This window comes from Pinus tabuliformis, chromosome 6, assembly GCF_031772625.1.
Source record: "Pinus tabuliformis cultivar Carrire ecotype Pingquan chromosome 6, CPIR1, whole genome shotgun sequence".
In the NCBI taxonomy this organism is placed as follows: Eukaryota; Viridiplantae; Streptophyta; class Pinopsida; order Pinales; family Pinaceae; genus Pinus; species Pinus tabuliformis.
This window is the reverse complement of record NC_142292.1, coordinates 1,889,236,654-1,889,255,551: the sequence shown is the minus strand read 5'-3', so window position 1 is coordinate 1,889,255,551 and position 18,898 is coordinate 1,889,236,654. Positions and strand designations below refer to the sequence as shown.

The 18,898-nt window shown below is 37.6% G+C and overlaps 3 pseudogenes; all 3 read left to right on the top strand.

Moving 5' to 3' along the window:
- Positions 1–871: 871 nt before the first annotated feature.
- Positions 872–2,359, top strand: LOC149266710 (protein ROOT HAIR DEFECTIVE 3 homolog 2 pseudogene; annotated as a pseudogene).
- A 3,421-nt stretch (positions 2,360–5,780) lies between these two features.
- LOC149266709 (protein ROOT HAIR DEFECTIVE 3 homolog 2 pseudogene) lies at positions 5,781–7,332 on the top strand (annotated as a pseudogene).
- A 3,415-nt stretch (positions 7,333–10,747) lies between these two features.
- LOC149266708 (protein ROOT HAIR DEFECTIVE 3 homolog 2 pseudogene) lies at positions 10,748–12,300 on the top strand (annotated as a pseudogene).
- Positions 12,301–18,898: the final 6,598 nt, after the last annotated feature.

Sequence of the window (18,898 nt, the reverse complement as noted above, 5' to 3'; positions counted from 1 at the left end):
TGTAACTCATGAACTTGTAGAGGATACTTGAATTAGCTGACAGCTTTCTGATGGAGTACACCTGCATTTTATCTTTGCAATTGAAAGTATAGCCAAGTCCTTTGTCTATATTCGCTATGAAACTCAGATGCCTGCCTGATGCATTCCTATCTGCGGATGTATGGATGATGCATCTCATTTTTGTATTTGGCTTGACTGCTATATGTACAGAGGAAAGTGGGCTACGAATCTATATATTGCTTCTGTTTGTTATGGCCGCACAGTATCGTGAAGCACCAATATGTTGAAGTTCTCTGATGTAAGCCTTTATGCTTCTACCTTGTGCATACAGCTGATCTCTTCTGACATATATCCTATATGTTGCAAGTTTGTAAAATTAAAATATCTCCTAGAAGGTGATTTTTGATCAAGATGTGTAGGTTAAGGAAATTTTGATTTGCAAGCTTGCTGCTTGTATCCGTAAGCTCATGTCATCTCATCTTTATTGATGCTCAATATAAAAATGAAGTTATAACTGCATTAAAAGATGTGTTTTGCAGAGCCGTGGACAGGCTTTGAAGGTGCACGCTACCCACTTGAGGTGTGCGCTACCCACATAGCAACAGAGCCCAGAAATTTTTGTTTTGCGCCCAGTTTCATATCAGATCGACTCCAGCGAATCACAAATAGATATGTCTGAGAAACCATGCTGCTCTGTTCAGCTTATTGATGGACAAGGTGTCTTCAAGGAAGCTGAGCTTAATATTTTCATGAAGGATGTGGAGCTGTGCGGAGATGGATGCCTTTAAGGGGAGGAGCCACCATCATGGGTCCTCAAAGTAGTGGGAAGAGCACTCTTTTGAATCATATTTTTCATACGAATTTTAGGGAGATGGATGCCTTTAAGGGGAGGAGCCAAACAACTCAAGGTATTTGGCTTTCCAACGCTATTGGTATTAAGCCTTTCACAGTAGTTATGGACTTGAAGGGTACAGATGGGAGAGAAAGAGAGGATGATACAACTTTCGAGAAGCTGAGTGCAATACTGGACACATATTTCTCAAGTTATGATATGGAAGTGGTTTATTTTGAGGAAAGTGTAAGGACCTAAAAAATGCCAGCAGATGGTCAATGAATCATTAAAGCTTGTGTATCCTACTTACCAAGCTATGGTGAAGCATCTCCCCTCAGAAGCTGTGAATAGGTTCAAGCAGGAACTTGAAGAGGCTGTTAAAAATGGTGAAGGGTTTGCATTTGCTGTTAGGCACTATAGAGAAAGTTGCATGGCAAAATTTGATCAGGGCTGTTCAGATGAAAAAATTGAACAAGCATCTTGGGACCCATCCAAATCTCGGGAGAAACTTAAGCATGAGATTAATGCTTATGTTGCATCTTTTCTTGAGTCTGCATCTCCTGACACTTGGCAAAACTTCTGAAAAATGAGACAGAGAGAGCAGTATTAAATTTTAAATCTGAAATTGCTGGATTTGAGATTGATGATGAGACTTCCAATGAGATGATTGAAAGTCTTAAAGATTATGGAAGAAGTGTTGTGGAGAAGAAGGCCAGGGAAGAAGCTGGGAAAGTGCTTATTTGCATGAAGGACAGGTTTACAATTGTCTTCAATCATGATAATGAATCGATGCCAAGACTCTGGAATGGGAAAGTAGGTATTCGAGCTATTACAAAGGATTCTCGTTCTACGTCTTTGAAGCTGCTTGCTGTTATGGCTGCATTGCGCTTGGATGGAAAACCGGATAAAATCGAGGCCACTCTGTCCTCTACATTAACAGATGGTATTGGTACAACTGGTTCTCTCCTGGAGGGAAGCTCCTCATCTTCAGTGAATCCACTTGTTTCAAACACTTGGGAAGGGGTTTCACCTTCGGATGTTTTAATTACGCTAGTTCAATGCAAGTCTCTATGGAGGCAGTTTAAGTCAGAGACAGAGTTCACTGTAGGTCAGGCTTTGGCTGCTCAGGAAGCAAATAGACGAAGCGAGTCATGGATACCGCCATCTTGGGTATTTGTTGCTTTGGTCCTTCTGGGTTTCAACGACTTTAAGGCACTTATAAGGAGTCCAATCTATATCGACCTGATTTTTGTTCTTTACCTATTGGGCGAAGCTCTTTTTGTGCAATTGGACATCCCTGGGGAGTTCCGGCATGGATTTCGTTCTCGAATATTGTCATTGTCGGCTAAGTTTCTACCAACAATTATGGCCCTCTTAAAAAACTCAGAAAGCGGTGTGTTCGTGAATTTGATGTCGATGGGAAAACTACAGTCTTTTCAGGACATGTCAAGGTCTAAGGAGTGCCATGTCATAATTGGCAGCGCTATTGAAATGGAGCCAAGATACCATATTTCTTGGATAGTATAACGGTGAACGGCAGCGAAGTAAAAAGTCAAAGTTTAAATTGGAACGTAGATATTCATCACAGCAGAGAACAAGATTCGATTGCCTATGTTTATCTTCAGTGATGGGATTGACACCTGTAAATGCCACCTCTTCATCAGTTATCAACAAATTCAAGTAGAAGAAGGAGCGTTATTCTATCTTCAGAAGCGCTGATTGTTTCTTTTAGTTTTCTTTATTAATAACGATAAAACAAATCCCTTGTCTTGAGGTCGATTTGTTTTCCCCTAGCAGAGTTTATTTAATGTATTGAAAAAACATTTGTAAAGGTTAGAGGGGAGAGAATTCTGAGCACTGGTGGAGAAAAACAGAGCTTCTATTGTACAGTTTTGACAGAGATTTTAATAAAAAATGCAGCTCTGACCCCTGAGATTCCTGTGGTATGAAATTTAACATTTGTGTCATCCTTTGTTTCATATGTAGCCTGTTATGTGTTCATTTCATTTCATGATCGTTTCCAATTGAACAAATGAAGTGTTAAGGTAGAATTCATAATTTGTATGCTCTGCCTTTAAGTTTGTTCATATTTAATGTTTTCTTTTGTTTGACAAGGATTCATCTCTATGCCCTTGTCAACTCCTCAGCAGTCTTGCCGTTCCATTTAATCTCAATTTGATGTTAAAATTTCTTGCCTACCTTGCCTCAGGAGATAATCTGTGTTTTTTATTATATTTCTCTGTTTCAAGCTTTTTTTTGCCCATGCAGCCCAGAAAACCAATCATTTATCAAAAAAAAAAATCCCTTTCTAGCAATTTACTAGCCTAAAATCAGCATTCTTTATCGGTCATCTCAGCCCCTTTAAAAACTTGTCTGCCGAGATTGACCCGGAGAGTGCCCTCTCATGTCCTCATAGGGCTAGCTACAAGGCTGAGCGTGGTTTGATGTTGCCTCGAGTTTTGCCTTCCTCAGCCTGAGGCAGATTTGAGCGCTAACATAGTGGCGACCATACTGGGGAAAGATGGTTTGTTGTTGATGTGACATTCGACTTGTAGATTGTCTTGCTCCAGTACATGAAATCAAGTTGCAGATCCGATGCTGATGGTGGACAGCAGTCGGACACATATACAGGCTGAAACATTCACCTAGCGACTCCAACTCGATCCAGACAGTCCAGTGTTCGCTGATCCATTTATGCAATGGTGGGGTATGTGGCAAACCCTGCCCTGTGTGAAGCTGTAAAAGAAGTAAGAAATCAGTTAGCAGATTTTGAAATTAATGAAGAATTTTTCAGTGCCTTGCTTCAATGTTTGAAATCTCCAAAGTTCCCTTTTGAAGCCAAAACCGGTGTTTGTGAATTAGTTGTTGAAAGAGTTGAGAAGGAGATTCAATGTTTAGATGAGCAGATCCAGTCATATGATTTCCAAGACCCTAAAAAGTTCTTGGAAATCCTTCCTCCTTCGAAACAAGAAATAATAGAATTGCCTACAGATGTTTGCATTGACAGTGTGTAGCTGGAGGTATGTATTGCGGAGTTGGGGCAGCCAACAGAGTTTGGCTTTCACGATCTTATGGAAACATACATGGAAACGTTTTTTAGTTTGATTGATAGATCAGGCTGTCTTTTGCGTGACCAAGCTTATTATGTGCATGAAGGGCTGCCAACAATTACATCTATGATCTGGTTGAAGCATTCTCAAGTGGCATCATTCTCAGGTTTACTTGAATGGTTGATCTGGCATTTCAGTATTACCTGATCTATTATTTTTACAGCCAAGTAGGGTAGATTTTGTAAATAAATAAGCAGCCAAAAGGCAGCATTTTGTTCCAGTTTCATTACAGTTTAGTTTGAAGTTTGCCGAGTCAGTCTTTCAATCATTTCAGTTAGTTTCCAGTGAATAAATTAATCGTGTCATTTCTTCGCAATAATGACTCCATTGCCCAATGGATAGAGGCACTGTCTGCTCTCCCAACGCTTTGCGGTTCTTGGCACCTCCAAAAAGTGGTAGCTACCATCCCCATTGGAGCCAATGTTAGACTCCGTCTTGCCAGTCTGCTGCCTTGGAAAAGAGGAGTGCAACAAAATGTGCTTTAGAAGCTGTCTTGAAGATGATACCGAAAAAGAATCTGGTCAAGTAGGGAAGGTTAGAAAATATTTGAATAGTGAATTCAAGTTAAAGAATACTATCACTGTTGCCGTGCATGACCCAACTATACCTCAATGGGTACACATGGTTTGTGGGCTGTTGATGCCTGGAACGAGGTGCTTAAATGTTAGTACCATGGGTATATTTGATGTCTCTGGAGCTGTTCTTCCTAGAAGGAAACTGGTTTGCTCTATATGCAACCGGCCTGGTGGTTTGTGTATCCAGTGTAGAGTTGTGAAATGCTCTATCTCTTTTCGTCCCTGGTGTGCACATCAAAAGGGCTTGTTGCAAAGTGAGATTGAGGGTGATGATGGTGACAAAGTAGGATTTTATGGTCGATGTATGCATCACGGGAAATATGAAAACAAATATTCTGAGATAGCTCAATCTGGCAATACCTTGCCTGCGAACCTTCGGTTGGAAATTGAGAAAGGAACTTGTGCTCGCACAGAGGGTTACAAGGGTCGTAAAAGCTGGGAAGAAAATCCCTTGTTTCTGTAACTCATGAACTTGTAGATGATACTTGAATTAGCTGACAGCTTTCTGATGGAGTACACCTGCATTTTATCTTTGCAATTGAAAGTATAGGCAAGTCCTTTGTCTATATTTGCTATGAAACTCAGATGCCTGCCTGATGCATTCCTGTCCGTGGATGTATGGATGATGCATCTCATTTTTGTATTTGGTTGACTGCTATATGTACAGAGGAAAGTGGGCTACGAATCTATATATTGCTTCTGTTTGTTATGGTCGCGCTGTATCGTGAAGCACCAATATGTTGAAGTTCTTTGATGTAAGCCTTTATGCTTCTACCTTGTGCATATAGCTGATCTCTTCTGACATATATCCTGTATGTTGCAAGTTTGTAAAATTCAAAAATCTCCTGGAAGGTGATTTTTGATCAAGATGTGCAGGTTAAGGAAATTTTGATTTGCAAGCTTGCTGCTTGTATTCGTAAGCTCATGTCATCTCATCTTTATTGATGCTCAATATAAAAATGAAGTTATAACTGCATTAAAAGATGTGTTTTGCAGAGTCGTGGACAGGCTTTGAAGGTGCACGCTACCCACTTGAGGTGTGCGCTACCGACATAGCAACAGAGCCCAGAAATTTTTGTTTTGCACCCAGTTTCATATCAGATCTACTCCAACGAATCGCAAACAGATATGTCTGAGAAACCATGCTGCTCTGTTCAGCTTATTGATGGACAAGGTGTCTTCAAGGAAGCTGAGCTTAATATTTTCATGAAGGATGTGGAGTTGTGCGAAGATGGATGCCTTTAAGGGGAGGAGCCACCATCATGGGTCCTCAGAGTAGTGGGAAGAGTACTCTTTTGAATCATCTTTTTCATACGAATTTTAGGGAGATGGATGCCTTTAAGGGGAGGAGCCAAACAACTCAAGGTATTTGGCTTTCCAACGCGGTTGGTATTAAGCCTTTCACAGTAGTTATGGACTTGAAGGGTACAGATGGGAGAGAAAGAGAGGATGGTACAACTTTCGAGAAGCTGAGTGCAATACTGGACACATATTTCTCAAGTTATGATATGGAAGTGGTTTATTTTGAGGAAAGTGTAAGGACCAAAAAATGCCAGCAGATGGTCAATGAATCATTAAATGTTGTGTATCATGCTTAGCAAGCTATGGTGAAGCATCTCCACTCAGAAGCTCTGAATAGGTTCAAGCAGGAACTTGAAGAGGCTGTTAAAAATGGTGAAGGGTTTGCATTTGCTATTAGGCACTATACAGAAAGTTGCATGGCAAAATTTGATCAGGGCTGTTCAGATGCAAAAATTGAACAAGCATCTTGGGACCCATACAAATCTCGGGAGAAACTTAAGCAAGAGATTGATGCTTATGTGGCATCTTTTCTTGAGTCTGCATCTCCTAACACTTGGCAAAACTTCTGAAAAATGAGACGGAGAGAGCAGTATTAAATTTTAAATCTGAAATTGTTGGATTTGAGATTGATGATGAGACTTCCAATGAGATGATTGAAAGTCTTAAAGATTATGGAAGTAGTGTTGTGGAGAAGAAGGATAGGGAAGAAGCTCGGAAAGTGCTTGTTCGCATGAAGGACAGGTTTTCAATTGTATTCAGTCATGATAATGAATCGATGCCAAGACTCTAGAATGGGAAATTAGGTATTCGAGCTATTACAAAGGATGCTCTTTCTGCGTCTTTGAAGCTGCTTGCTGTTATGGCTGCATTGCGCTTGGATGAAAAACCGGATAACATCGAGGCCACTCTGTCCTCTACATTAACAGATGGTATTGGTACAACTGGTTCTCTCCTGGAGGGAAGCTCCTCGTCTTCAGTGAATCCACTTGTTTCAAACACTTGGGAAGGGGTTTCACCTTCGGATGTTTTAATTACACCAGTTCAATGCAAGTCTCTATGGAGGCAGTTTAAGTCAGAGAGAGAGTTCACTGTAGGTCAGGCTTTGGCTGCTCAGGAAGCAAATAGACGAAGCGAGTCATGGATACCGCCACCTTGGGTATTTGTTGCTTTGGTCCTTCTGGGTTTCAACGACTTTATGGCACTTATAAGGAATCCAATCTATATCGGCCTGACTTTTGTTCTTTACCTATTGGGCAAAGCTCTTTTTGTGCAATTGGACATCCCTAGGGAGTTCCGGCATGGATTTCTTTCTGGAATATTGTCATTGTCGGCTAAGTTTCTACCAACAATTATGGCCCTCTTAAAAAACTCAGAAAGCGGTGTGTTCGTGAATTTGATGTTGATGGGAAAACTACAGTCTTTTCAGGGCATGTCGAGGTCCAAGGAGTGCCATGTCATAATTGGCAGCGCTATTGAAATGGAGCCAAAATACCATATTTCTTGGATAGTATAACGGTGAACGGCAGCGAAGTAAAAAGTCAAAGTTTAGATTGGAACGTAGATATTCATCACAATAGAGAACAAGATTCGATTGCCTATGTTTATCTTCAGTAATGGGATTGACACCTGTAAATGCCACCTCTTCATCAGTTATCAACAAATTCGAGTAGAAGAAGGAGCGCTATTCTATCTTCAGAAGCGCTGATTGTTTTTTTTAGTTTTATTTATTAATAACGATAAAACAAATCCGTTGTCTTGAGGTCGATTCGTTTTCCCCTAGCAGAGTTTATTTAATGTATTGAAAAAACATTGTAAAGGTTAGAAGAATTCTGAGTGCTGGTGGAGTAAAACAGAGCTTCTATTGTACAGTTTTGACAGAGATTTTAATAAAAAATGCAGCTCTGACCCCTGAGATTCCTGTGGTATGAAATTTAACATTTGTGTCATCCTTTGTTTCATATGGAGCCTGTTATGTGTTCATTTCATTTCATGATCGTTTCCAATTGAACAAATGAAGTGTTAAGGTAGAATTCATAATTTGTATGCTCTGCCTTTAAGTTTGTTCATATTTAATGTTTTCTTTTGTTTGACAAGGATTCATCTTCTATGCCCTTGTCAACTCCTCAGTAGTCTTGCCGTTCCCTTTTAATCTCAATTTGATGTTAAAATTTCTTGCCTACCTTGCCTCAGGAGATAATCTGTGTTTTTGATTATATTTCTCTGTTTCAAGCTATTTTTTTCCCATGCAGCCCAGAAAACCAATCATTTATCAAAAAATAAATCCCTTTCTATCAATTTAGTAGCCTAAAATCAGCATTCTTTATCGGTCATCTCAGCCCCTTTAAAAACTTGTGTGCCGAGATTGACCCGGAGAGAGCCCTCTCCTGTTCTCGTAGGGCTAGCTACGAGGCTGAGCGTGGTTTGATGTTGCCTCGAGTTTTGCCTTCCTCAGCCTGAGGCAGATTTGAGCGCTAACATAGTGGCGAACATACTGGGGAAAGATGGTTTTCTGTTGATGTGACATTCGACTTGTAGATTGTTTTGCTCCAGTACATGAAATCAAGTTGCAGATCTGATGCTGATGGTGGACAGCAGTCGGACACATATACAGGCTAAAACATTCACCTAGCGACTCCAACTCGATCCAGACAGTCCAGTGTTCGCTGATCCATTTATGCAATGGTGGGGTATGTGGCAAACCCTGCCCTGTGTGAAGTTGTAAAAGAAGTAAGAAATCAGTTAGCAGATTTTGAAATTAATGAAGAATTTTTCAGTGCCTTGCTTCAATGTTTGAAATCTCCAAAGTTCCCTTTTGAAGCCAAAACCGGTGTTTGTGAATTAGTTGTTGAAAGAGTTGAGAATGAGATTCAATGTTTAGATGAGCAGATCCAGTCATATGATTTCCAAGACCCTAAAAAGTTCTTGGAAATCCTTCCTCCTTCGAAACAAGAAATAATAGAATTGCCTACAGATGTTTGCATTGACAGTGTGTAGCTGGAGGTATGTATTGCGGAGTTGGGGCAGCCAACAGAGTCTGGCTTTCACGATCCTATGGCAACATACATGGAAACGTTTTTCAGTTTGATTGATAGATCAGGCTGTCTTTTGCGTGACCAGGCTCATTACGTGCATGAAGGGCTGCCAACAATTACATCTGTGATCTGGTTGAAGCATTCTCAAGCGGCATCATTCTCAGGTTTACTTGAATGGTTGATCTGGCATTTCAGTATTACCTGATCTATTATTTTTACAGCCAAGTAGGGTAGATTTTGTAAATAAATAAGCAGCCAAAAGGCAGCATTTTGTTCCAGTTTCATTACAATTTAGTTTGAAGTTTGCCGAGTCAGTCTTTCAATCATTTCAGTTAGTTTCCAGTGAATAAATTAATCGTGTCGTTTCTTCGCAATAATGACTCCATTGCCCAATGGATAGAGGCACTGTCTGCTCTCCCAAAGCTCTGCGGTTCTTGGCACCTCCAAAAAGCGGTAACTGCCATCCCCATTGGAGCCAATGTTAGACTCCATCTTGCCAGTCTGCTGCCTTGGAAAAGAGGAGTGAAACAAATTGTGCTTTAGAAGCTGTCTTGAAGATGATACAGAAAAATAATCTGGTCAAGTAGGGAAGGTTAGAAAATATTTGAATAGTGAATTCAAGTTAAAGAATAGTATCACTGCTGCCGTGCATGACCCAACTATACCTCAATGGGTACACATGGTTTGTGGGCTGTGGATGCCTGGAATGAGGTGCTTAAATGTTAGTACCATGGGTATATTTGATGTCTCTGGAGCTGTTCTTCCTAGAAGGAAACTGGTTTGCTCTATATGCAACCGGCCTGGTGGTTTGTGTATCCAGTGTAGAGTTGTGAAATGCTCTGTCTCTTTTCGTCCCTGGTGTGCACATCAAAAGGGCTTGTTGCAAAGTGAGATTGAGGGTGATGATGGTGACAGAGTAGGATTTTATGGTCGATGTATGCATCACGGGAAATATGAAAACAAATATTCTGAGATAGCTCAATCTGGCAATACCTTGCCTGCGAACCTTCGGTTGGAAACTGAGAAAGGAACTTGTGCTCGCACAGAGGGTTACAAGGGTCATAAAAGCTGGGAAGAAAATCCCTTGTTTCTGTAACTCATGAACTTGTAGAGGATACTTGAATTAGCTGACAGCTTTCTGATGGAGTACACCTGCATTTTATCTTTGCAATTGAAAGTATAGCCAAGTCCTTTGTCTATATTTGCTATGAAACTTAGATGCCTGCCTGATGCATTCCTGTCTGCGGATGTATGGATGATGCATCTCATTTTTGTATTTGGCTTGACTGCTATATGTACAGAGGAAAGTGGGCTACGAATCTATATATTGCTTCTGTTTGTTATGGCCGCGCTGTATCGTGAAGCACCAATATGTTGAAGTTCTCTGATGTAAGCCTTTATGCTTCTACCTTGTGCATACAGCTGATCTCTTCTGACATATATCCTGTATGTTGCAAGTTTGTAAAATTCAAAAATCTCCTGGAAGGTGATTTTTGATCAAGATGTGCAGGTTAAGGAAATTTTGATTTGCAAGCTTGCTGCTTGTATTCGTAAGCTCATGTCATCTCATCTTTATTGATGCTCAATATAAAAATGAAGTTATAACTGCATTAAAAGATGTGTTTTGTAGAGCCGTGGATAGGCTTTGAAGGTGCACGCTACCCACTTGAGGTGTGCGCTACCCACATAGCAATAGAGCCCAGAAATTTTTGTTTTGCGCCCAGTTTCATATCAGATCGACTCCAGCGAATCGCAAACAGATATGTCTGAGAAACCATGCTGCTCTGTTCAGCTTATTGATGGACAAGGTGTCTTCAAGGAAGCTGAGCTTAATATTTTCATGAAGGATGTGGAGCTGTGCGGAGATGGATGCCTTTAAGGGGAGGAGCCACCATCATGGGTCCTCAGAGTAGTGGGAAGAGCACTCTTTTGAATCATCTTTTTCATACGAATTTTAGGGAGATGAATGCCTTTAAGGGGAGGAGCCAAACAACTCAAGGTATTTGGCTTTCCAACGCTGTTGGTATTAAGCCTTTCACAGTAGTTATGGACTTGAAGGGTACAGATGGGAGAGAAAGAGAGGATGATACATCTTTCGAGAAGCTGAGTGCAATACTGGACACATATTTCTCAAGTTATGATATGGAAGTGGTTTATTTTGAGGAAAGTGTAAGGACCAAAAAATGCCAGCAGATGGTCAATGAATCATTAAATCTTGTGTATCATGCTTACCAAGCTATGGTGAAGCATCTCCACTCAGAAGCTGTGAATAGGTTCAAGCAGGATCTTGAAGAGGCTGTTAAAAATGGTGAAGGGTTTGCATTTGCTGTTAGGCACTATACAGAAAGTTGCATGGCAAAATTTGATCAGGGTTGTTTAGATGCAAAAATTAAACAAGCATCTTGGGACCCATCCAAATCTCGGGAGAAAATTAAGCAAGAGATTGATGCTTATGTTGCATCTTTTCTTGAGTCTGCATCTCCTGAAACATGGCAAAACTTCTGAAAAATGAGACAGAGAGAGCAGTATTAAATTTTAAATCTGAAATTGCTGGATTTGAGATTGATGATGAGACTTCCAATGAGATGATTGAAAGTATTAAAGATTATGGAAGAAGTGTTGTGGAGAAGAAGGCCAGGGAAGAAGCTGGGAAAGTGCTTATTCGCATGAAGGACAGGTTTTCAATTGTCTTCAGTCATGATAATGAATCGATGCCAAGACTCTAGAATTGGAAAGTAGGTATTCGAGCTATTACAAAGGATGCTCGTTCTGCGTCTTTGAAGCTGCTTGTTGTTATGGCTGCATTGCGCTTGGATGAGAAACCGGATAACATCGAGGCCACTCTATCCTCTACATTAACAGATGGTATTGGTACAACTGGTTCTCTCCTGGAGGGAAGCTCCTCGTCTTCAGTGAATCCACTTGTTTCAAACACTTGGGAAGGGGTTTCACCTTCGGATGTTTTAATTACGCCAGTTCAATGCAAGTCTCTATGGAGGTAGTTTAAGTCAGGGACAGAGTTCACTGTAGGTCAAGCTTTGGCTTCTCAGGAAGCAAATAGACGAAGCGAGTCATGGATACCGCCACCTTGGGTATTTGTTGCTTTGGTCCTTCTGGGTTTCAACGACTTTATGGCACTTATAAGGAATCCAATCTATATCGGCCTGATTTTTGTTCTTTACCTATTGGGCAAAGCTCTTTTTGTGCAATTGGACATCCCTGGGGAGTTCCGGCATGGATTTCTTTCTGGAATATTGTCATTGTCGGCTAAGTTTCTACAAACAATTATGGCCCTCTTAAAAAACTCAGAAAGCGGTGTGTTCGTGAATTTGATGTCGATGGGAAAACTACAGTCTTTTCAGGGCATGTCGAGGTCCAAGGAGTGCCATGTCATAATTGGCAGCGCTATTCAAATGGAGCCAAAATACCATATTTCTTGGATAGTATAACGGTGAATGACAGCGAAGTAAAAAGTCAAAGTTTAAATTGGAATGTAGATATTCATCACAGCAGAGAACAAGATTCGATTGCCTATGTTTATCTTCAGTAATGGGATTGACACCTGTAAATGCCACCTCTTCATCAGTTATCAACAAATTCGAGTAGAAGAAGGAGCGCTATTCTATCTTCAAGCGCTAATTGTTTTTTTCAGTTTTATTTATTAATAACGATAAAACAAATCCCTTGTCTTGAGGTCGATTTGTTTTCTCCTAGCAGATTTTATTTAATGTATTGAAAATTTTTTTGTAAAGGTTAGAAGAATTCTGAGTGCTGGTGGAGAAAAACAGAGCTTCTATTGTACAGTTTTGACAGAGATTTTAATAAAAAATGCAGCTCTGACCCCTGAGATTCCTGTGGTATGAAATTTAACATTTGTGTCATCCTTTGTTTCATATGGAGCCTGTTATGTGTTCATTTCATTTCATGATCGTTTCCAATTGAACAAATGAAGTGTTAAGGTAGAATTCATAATTTGTATGCTCTTCCTTTAAGTTTGTTCATATTTAATGTTTTCTTCTGTTTGACAAGGATTCATCTTCTATGCCCTTGTCAACTCCTCAGCAGTCTTGCCGTTCCATTTAATCTCAATTTGATGTTAAAATTTCTTGCCTACCTTGCCTCAGGAGATAATCTGTGTTTTTGATTATATTTCTCTATTTCAAGCTATTTTTTGCCCATGCAGCCCAGAAAACCAATCATTTATCAAAAAAAAATCCCTTTCTATCAATTTACTAGCCTAAAATCAGCATTCTTTATCGGTCATCTCAGCCCCTTTAAAAACTTGTCTGCCGAGATTGACCCGGAGAAAGCCCTCTCCTGTCCTCGTAGGGCTATCTACGAGGCTGAGCGTGGTTTGATGTTGCCTCGAGTTTTGCCTTCCTCAGCCTGAGGCAGATTTGAGCACTAACAGGTTAGAGGCTAGAGATACTCACCTACTTGACTCCTAAATTAGATACATGAGAACTAAACAAGGATTTGTGGTCGATGCAAGAAATGTGTACTCTACCTCAAGGATAGTTTGCGTTGGAGTTTGACAACACTGAGTAGACGTGTTTGGTTTTATCAAGTCGTTGGAATATTTAACAAGAACCTCTATAATTTATGTGATGGTCTCCTCTATTTAGCCCTAGGAAGGATAAATTGGGGGCCAGGCCCATAGATCTTAGGCTCTCGGGTTTTCCTATGCATTTATGGACAAAAGACAGCTTTCATGAATTGGTGATGACCTACGAAAATATTTGGACTATGATCAATCATTTCTAGAAACTAGGAAAAAGAGTTTTAACACATATTTCATTAAATTTGGAAGTATTCAATGGATCTAGAATATATAACTTTAACTAGATTAAGTTTTTTCAAAATGGGGAATTAGAAATTCACTTAGTTCACTAATTTTAATGTAGATATTCATCATTTTTTGTGAAAAAAATTATCATGATAAACTTTATTAAACAAATTCATATAAACTTGCAAAAACAAATCTTTCACGTCTTAATCTTGGATTCCTTACATTATCTATTTTCATATTTTTATGGTTTGTATTAAAATATAAGTTTGTTAAGGTTATTTTATGAAAAGAATGATGTGTATTTTACCATTATTAACCCATTTAATTATAATTTGGTATAGTAAATATCATGCATGTGTTAAGTTACAATTATTACTAAGACAATGTTGGCACAATTTAAAAGTCTATCACCATTGCAACACTAGTAATATCATTGAAGATTTAAAAAATCTCATAGATCATCGAGTTTATACTGATATTGGATTTAAATTTCAAAATATTTGTGACCCTACCAACCTTCTTGATCTTTTAACTAAACAAAATTATGATGAGCTTGAACACTTCTTTTAGTGATTTTTGAGCATAACAATAAAATTCGAAATAATTTTGGGTAATATCTTTTTGCCTTCTTATATACCATATTTGGTCTTAGTGGATGATAATCATCATTATCACCATTATCATTTCATACTATTGTAGGAAATTTGCACCATCTTAGAGTTGAGGAGAAAATGCTTTTTTAGGATCAAATTAAATGTTGAATGCGAGTAGTAGCATAATTTATTTTTATTTGTTATTTGTACTTTTGTGTTAAAAACTAAGTTGATTGAGGCTTACTTAATGAATAATAGATTAATATGCAAGATACATATTAAGTATAAAATTATTTAATGACAAATGATCATAGTAATCTGTCCAATATATACCAACATAGATCCATCTTAAGTACAAATGTAGGGATCAAATTTCTTCACGTGCAAACATTTTTAGTGTAAAATACAATGTGTTATTTTTCATTGTTGAAACTGTATTTTTGAATGCTAAATAGAGTATACATAAGACCAATAAAAATTTTAACCATAAAAACTTCTTTTTTATATATATAGATATATATGAAGCTGAAATTGACATAAATTAGTTAATATAGATCTTCAAATAGTTTATTTGTATCTCTTGCTGAAATATTTTTGAAAAGTATAACATTTAAACATCTAATTCACAATATTTTTTTTCTTCTAATTACTTTACAACATATTCATTTTTTATTTTTCTATTTAAAACATAATTTTTATTTTAAAGGGGCACAAACGGACAGACAAACTTACACATATCCTCATGCTAGGTTGTAGGATGAGCCTCTCCACTCAATTACTAATCATTTTAATGATTAAAACCAATCACAAATTAGAATAGTAACAAAGTAGTACAATTTGATTATTTTCAAATACAAGAGGAAAGAGAGAAAATTGACTAAACTATTTATTACAAATGTTTAGTTTTTGTTCCTGTAGTGTTTAAGGATATTGTATTGAAAAGAACATATTAACATTCATCTAAAACTTAGATCTCTTACATTATTTCTATTATCATTAATATTTATATTTATGTATTAAATTTGACTCATGAATAATAGATTTTGTAAAAAAATTCTTACCTATAAAGTTTTTTAACAATATATTAATATTGTTTTCTTACTATTATTGACCATTTTAAATTGACACTAACTGCTTTTCCTAAGTTGAGTACAAATTTATTATAATAGTACAATGTTGGCACCACTTCAAAATCTATAAGAGGAAATATTTTATAAGTCTAGTTGTGTTGTTCAATGATCAAAATATTTTTTTTATAAAGTAGAGTGCAACAAAATAGCAAATTTGATTTATATCAATTATAATAAGGAATATTAAGGAAAACTCACTTCAAACATTATTACAAGTGTCTAGCATCTATTCATTAAGTGTTTAAATTGTTTATATTAAATAGAATACTAATTAGGTACCCCACTATTGTTTTAATAGACCAAGTTTAGAAGATGTTTTTAAGTGTATTATTGAATTTGATTATGCATATTTGATATGGTGAGAAGTCATGTTGGTCAAATAAAGCTTTGAAAACTTAAATATTTTATGGCAATGTCATGTAATTTGTATCAACACATGATTACATTGAAATACTAAATAATATAAAACTCCAAAAATAATATGAAGATAATATTTTATATACAACAAATATTGAAAAGTGTGTCTGAATGTATATTAATAGATCCTTCAAAAAAAAATTACATTCATGAATCATATAAACCTAATCTTAAGATATTTGTTCTTGCAATGTTCTTTCTTTGGCATCCATGCCCACACTATGGTATTAATTAGAATAGAACCAAGTTCTATGTCATCAGGATTTGGTATCCAATATTGCTCTAAAAAATTTCCATTGTATTTCCCTTACATAGGCTTCGACTAGTCAACCTTTACATGAAGATTCTCAATTTCATTATACCTAAAGATATCTGAGATGGATTATGCCATCCAAATCATCTCTTCTGCATCCTCATTTCATGATCTAACTAGCAACATCCTTCCTTTCTCAACATCAATCATCGGATTGAATGTTGGCTTTGGCTTGTTTTATTTGGATCCAACATATATTGGTTCATTTATCGCATTATCAAAATCTCCATCCATAATACTTGAGATTACATGGAGTGCATTACAATCAACATCAATGCTTTGCCTTCTCTTGGGCCAGAAATCCTCAGAAGATGAATCACTTCCATCTATTATTCTATGATCATTATAGATTCCATCTAATGTATCAAGAACTCTTTCCCAATACACTACTTTATTTTTCCATTCCTCTATAACAATTGGTGAATCCTCATCCCCGATAGTGTCTTTCCACATTTTTATGTATGACGTCATCCCTTCGTTTAGTTCTTTTAAATAGACATCATTCTGTTTGGAAGCTCAGAAAGATGTCTTCCCTATGGGAATTATCGGTCGACCTTCATCATCTCCATATCTCAACTTGTCCTGACGATGAACCACACTGGTTGGTTCGAAACGCGTCGGCAAATGACATTCCATGTGATTTTCGCCGAAATCTTTCTCTAACTTGATATGGATCACAGAAGCCTAAACTCTATCATAGACCTTGTCAATAAGTATAGGTGGAAACACTTGATTTTCTTCAATTATGCTATATGTATCCATCATTTCAGGTTAAGAATATATATCTTTACTTTTGAGGTTGGAAGACATTCTTATGTAGGTTCCATTTATGTATTCATGGGTGTGCCCCACAGGCAAGAACCCAACCTCAATAGTGATGAAGACACCAAGTGCAGTTAAAAGTGATGAGACAACAAAAGATAACGATTCTTATTATCACTTGCTGCATTGTCCAACTGTAACAACAAATGTCGAGGAAGAGGTTTAAAATCAACATTTTGACTTGTTGATCTTCCATGAGATATAAAATCATCCTTGTACACTTGACATTTTGAGTAAATAGAGGTGTCAAGTAATGCATTTGTAAGTGGGTTTCTTGAACTTCCACTTTCATAAAGTGGATCACCATACATATCCATTTGTGAGTCTTCAAGGTCCCTTAAGCACTTTGAAAGGGATGTAATAGTAAATTGTAATCCCATATGTACAAATGGTAAAGAGAAATGACCAAAACCTCTTGTCTTATGCCCATGTGTAAGCATACCTGTCAATGGAAAACCTAAATTTGTTCCTACAATAGATTTTGATTTGACACATTGCCTTGGGATTGAAGTCTTTGTTTCGTCCATTTTATCATGGATAATGCTCAAATACTCCTTTGGAAACCGCTCTAACATAATTATGTGGGCATAGTAGCATTATCTTCCACACATAGCAATCTTGTTATGTTTGTTCAACCTACCTCGTGCCTTTTCTTCGAACTCTTTTGTAGTTTCTGACTTCATTTGTGCTTTCAACACAATACATTCACTGCATTTACTGAAGTTGGGGTTCTTTGAAAATGCCACATCTCAAAGCTTAGTAGCCCAAATCTTGCTCATTGTTGATTGTGATATTGATGGATAATTGAGCTTTTGAAGAGCCTCATTGATCTCTTTTAACAAATAATTTTGTGCGTAAGTCGAAGGAAGCAATCTTAAAGGAGAATATGTTCCATCTTCTTCAACTTGACATGTTTGGTTTGGTGAAAATTCTGAATTATCCATTACAATTTTGTGCAACATTTCTATGGATGCCTTTGTGTGAGCTCATGCTTTGCATGTGTTGGTGTTCCCATGAATAAATTTGATCTATCCATGTTGGAAATAATGTTGGTAGTTATAGAATGTGCTTTGAGGAATCTTATGTATCTTATACCAGGCTTTCTTACAAATAATATTCCCATTAAATATCATGTCCTTTACATTTCTAGCAATAGGTGGTAGGCCATGGCCATGGCTCTTTCACATGACTGTGTTTGACATGAGTGAATTCAAGACAAATTCCCTAATACCATTTTTATTTATTTGTCTCATACCCTTCCTAGCACTTGCAATGGCCTTCCGATCCACATGTTGAAGACAATCCTTTCTACAACATACACCTGCTGCCAAAAGTCAAATTGCTTTCACTTCATCTATTTTTGTTTGACATTTTGCAATCTTTTTTGTAGCCATAACTCGTTTAATCCTTTTATATGGCCTTGTTACATGCATATCAATTGAGTTTCTATCTATTTCATTACAAAGATACCCCTCCCATTTGTTTAAGGGATTTGTGTCCTCTATAACATCCCATATCACCATTTCCTTGGGTGGCTCCTTGAACTTTTCCTTAACCCTTGATATCACACCTTTGTTGTCCACCAACTTATTTATTGGCCATCTAACCAAACAATATATAGACTTGTCCCCAATTCTTTATATCTCACAATTTCCATCTATCTCTTCCAAAAAAAACACCAAATTCCATTTCACCTAGTGTTTCACCCTCAACAATGTGCTCCTCGCAGACATTAACTAGCATTCCTTTCGCAATGCACATGCATGTTCCCATGCATTCATGTGTAAGAGAAACCTTTGTACATATGAATCTAACCCTATCTTGGGGAATATTTATTGCCTGATCATGACAGTGAGGCTCCAAATCTGATTCACACCAAATCTCATAAGATTCCAATGCACCCCCTAATGTATGCTCAAATCCTGTTGGATGTGGTAGAGGAACATCATGTTTTAACACCTTCTCAATTTGAACCGCTATGCA